Here is a 4,220-nt window from a genome sequence, read left to right as displayed (position 1 = left end):
TTTTTTGCGGTACGCGGGCCTCTCACTCTTGTGGCCTCTCCCATTGCGGAGCACAGGCTCCGGACGCGCAGGCTCAGTGGCCATGGCTCACGGGCCTAGCAGCTCCGCAGCATGTGGGATCTTCCCAGACCAGGGCACGAACCCGTGTCCCCTGCATCGGCAGGCGGACTCTCAACCACTGCACCACCAGGGAAGCCCAGATGGTTGTATTTTTGATGTGAGTGGAAAGGTGAATGAGAGGGAGATTTTTAATATATTGTTTTTATTACTGATATTAAGAGTAAACTTGTGATAATTCAAAATGAAAAGACATTTTTGAAGAATGGAACTTTAGTTGCATAAGTTAGTCTGCACTCTGCAGACCCCTGGATATCTCTGGAAATGTTTTCAGGCATTTACAACAATCCCTTTCCTTTGAAACTGGTACATTAACAAGTTTTGAATACTGCTATGGACAGAGGGGAAGCTTTAAGAGGATTTAAAGAAAATTTGTTTTTTTAGGGAAAAAATCACTCTGTCAATACCATAGAAAGAAGTTAAAGGGAGATGAGACCATAAGCAAGGAGACTGATTAAGGGCCGTTCGAATATTTGAAGTGAGTGAGATGGAGAAGGATAAAAATGAAAGACATTGAAGAGGTATCAGCAAAGGACCTGGTGACCAAGTTAGTCATGAGGAAGGATGTGGAGAAGAGAAAATCCTATTGCACTGTTGGTGGGAATGTAAATTGGTACAGCCACTATGGAAAACAGTATGGAGGTTCCTCAAAAAATTAAAAATAGAACTACCATACGATCCAGCAATTACACTTCTGGGTATTTTAATGAAGAAAACAAAAACACTAATTCAAAAATATATACACCCCTGTGTTCATTGCGGCATTATTTACAGCAGCCAAGATATGGAAGCAACCTAAGTATCCATTGATAGATGAATGGATAAAGATGTGATACACATAGGGACTTCCCTGGTGGTCCAGTGGCTAAGACTCCATGCTCCCAATGCAGGGGGCCCGGGTTCAATCCCTGGTCAGGGAACTAGATCCCACATGCCTCAACTAAGAGTTTGCATGCCGCAATTAAAGATCCTGCATGCCACAACTAAAAGATCGTGCATGCTGCAACTAAAGATCCCACATGCTGCAACTAAAAGATCCCGCATGCCACAACTAAGACCCAGTGCAGCCAAATAAATAAATATTAAAAAAAAAAAGATGTGATACACATACAGTGGAATATTAGCCATAAAAAAGAATGAAATCTTGCCATTTGTGACAACATGGATACCTAGAGGGTATTAAGCTAAGTGAAATAAGTCAGACAGAGAAAGACAAATACCATATAATTTCACTTATGTGGAGCTTAAAAATAAAACAGACAAATGTAAAACAAAAACAGACACATGGATAGAGAAAACAAACCTAGTAGTTGCCAGAGGGGAGGGGGTTGGGGGATGAGTGAAATAGGCATGGGAGATTAAGAGGTACAAGCTTCCAGGTATAAAATAAATGAGTCATGGGATATACAGCATAGGGAATATAATCAATAATATTGTAATAACTTCGTACGTTGATAAATGGTAACTAGACTTATTGTGGTGATCATTTTGTAATGTATAAAAATATTGAATCAGTATGCTATACACCTGAAACTAATATTGTAAGTCAATTATACTTCAATTTAAAAAAGTATAATTTCAAGACAAAATCACAAAACAACCCCCCTCCCACCAAAAATACAAATTCATTTCCATCTTGACTGTGGTTTGGTGCCACCTAGTGGCAGTTTCTGCTCCAGCCTAAATATGAATAGGGCTGGTTCTCTGAGTTGGAATTGCCTGACATTTCCCTGCCTGGCCTTGCCCTTGTCATATCTGCCCCACAACCATTCCCCAAGATAAGAACTTTAACCTGCCCTGCTTTGAGAATGCAGGCTGGGCAAAGGACGGAAGCAATCTCAATTACTAATGTCTAAGATGTATATTACAGATTACATTAGTGATTTTATATTTGTGGTTGGTTTTACTGGTTCAGAGCCATGGAAAAAGATGGAGTTAACCCAAGAAAGGTGTAAAATGAGAACAAACTGGGATATGCATATGTATACACACATAAACACATTTTAGAGAGTATATGAGTTCACACTAGTACATCCAATTCCAGCGCATCTTACAGAGCTCTTTTCTTCCCTCATTCCGTATTTGTATGTCCCTTCTTCCATAGTAAGTGCTCTAGCTTCCAACAACATTGACACATTTATTCATTGCTTAATCCTTTATTACACCTAAAATAGTTTCAGAGTTGTTTTGCCCATAGCACTACAATAAACAAGCCTACCAAGAAGAACTGAAGATTTGTTTGCAGTTTTCCCCACTCCAGCCTAGTCCAAGACTGAGAGCATTAGTCAAATACTGTGTGTATGAGTTAACTTTAATTAGTTTATTCTCCCCCTGCTACCCCCCACCCTGGCCCTGGCCCCCATACCCCTTCTAAGTGGTTACAAGTATTCATTTAAACTAAGGTTAGGGGGACTTCGCTGGTGGCGCAGTGGTTAAGAATCTGCCTGCCAATGCAGGGGACACAGGTTTGAACCCTGGTCCTGGAAGATGCCACATGCCACAGAGCAGCTAAGCCCGTGCGCCACAACTACTGAGCCTGGGATCTAGAGCCCGTGCTGCGCAGCAAGAGAAGCCACCACAATGAGAAGCCCACACACCACAACGAAGAGTAGCCCCCACTCACTGCAGCTAGAGAAAGCCCAAGGACGCAACGAAGACCCAATGCAGCCAAAAATAAATAAATAAATAAATTTATAAAAGAAAAAAAAACTACAGTTAGGTTAATTTGTTCCAGTTTGCTCTCAGTGTTAGATTCCCCCCACTACATATTAACAGTGTCTAGATATTTTATGATATTAAATAATTATTGTTAATTTTGTTATTTAAAAACATCCATCTTTTATACAATCTGAAATTTATAGATGAGATAGAATGCTATCTGGAGCTGTTTCAGAATAATCCAGGGTGGGAAGAGGGGGCAGAAATGTGGTGAATAAATGAAACTATATTGGCCATAAATTGATAGTTGAAGCTAGATGATTGGTTCATGGGGGTTTATTGTACTGTTTCTCTATACTTTTGTGTATGTTTGAAATTTTCTATAATGAAAAGTTCTAAAAATATATGTACTGCCTACATTGTTCTCAGACTGTTTCATGGAAAAAGAATTACTTTGTATTGAGTTGTTTTTAGTGAATATTTAATAGCTTTTGATTGGATGCAAGAAGTCAACTGAAGTTAATATAAAATGTGTGTCCTTTTAGATTTACTGAAGTGTCCAAACTATGTCCCATAGACTTTTTAGAAAATCTTTGTTTATTATCCTTATAAAACCCTTAGGGTGGGATTTCCCTGGTGGCACAGTGGTTAAGACCCTGCGCTCCCAGTGCAGGGGGCCTGGTTTCAATCCCTGGTCAGGGAACTAGATCCCACATGCATGCCACAACTAAGAGTTCACATGCCACAGCTAAGGAGCCTGCCTGCCACAACTAAGGAGCCCTTCTGCCGCAACTAAGGAGCCCTTCTGCCGCAACTAAGACCCGGTGTAAATAAATAAATATATATATATTTGGGGACTTCCCTGGTAGTGCAGTGGATAAGACTGCGCTTCCAATGCAGGGGGCCTGGGTTCAATCCCTGGTCAGGGAACTATGTCCCACATGCATGCTGCAGCTAAAAGTTCGCATGCCACACAACTAAGGAGCCCACCTGCTGCAACTAAGGAGCCTTGGAGCCCCAACTAAGGAACCCGCCTTCCACAACTAAGACTTGGCGCAACCAAATAAATAAATAAAAATTTTTAGAAAATAAATAAATATATTTTTAAAAACCCTTAGGGTAAGCTACATTAGTTATACTAATAATTGCATTTATTATTGCCATTATTAGTAAAGTATCACTAATGATATCTAGATTATCTAGTTACAGGTAACAATAACAGTTTCACCAAATCTTAGAGTTAACTGGGCAATAAACATCTCCATCCTTATTTTTCAAATCCCTTGTAATTAAGGGGAAAGTAGTATTCAGGCATAGGATGAGACTCAGGGTGCAGACCACCTTTTGATCCAAGATGAAACCATAGTTAAGGAGTCTTTTCTTGTTCACTGCCTCCTAGCAGGATAGAAAGGGATTTGACAGCTATTTATTTTTGCCAGTAGAGG

General features: G+C 40.1%; 1 protein-coding gene across 4 annotated transcripts in view; it reads left to right on the top strand.

Moving 5' to 3' along the window:
• ZNF143 (zinc finger protein 143) overlaps window positions 1-4,220 on the top strand; it is a 54,839-nt gene that overhangs the window by 32,779 nt on the left and 17,840 nt on the right. The window lies entirely within an intron of this gene.

Source organism: Neophocaena asiaeorientalis, unplaced genomic scaffold, assembly GCF_003031525.2.
Source record: "Neophocaena asiaeorientalis asiaeorientalis breed wild unplaced genomic scaffold, Neophocaena_asiaeorientalis_V1.1 scaffold504, whole genome shotgun sequence".
Taxonomy (NCBI): Eukaryota; Metazoa; Chordata; class Mammalia; order Artiodactyla; family Phocoenidae; genus Neophocaena; species Neophocaena asiaeorientalis.
The sequence above is the reverse complement of the archived record's forward strand: the minus strand, read 5'-3'. Positions and strand labels throughout refer to the sequence as shown.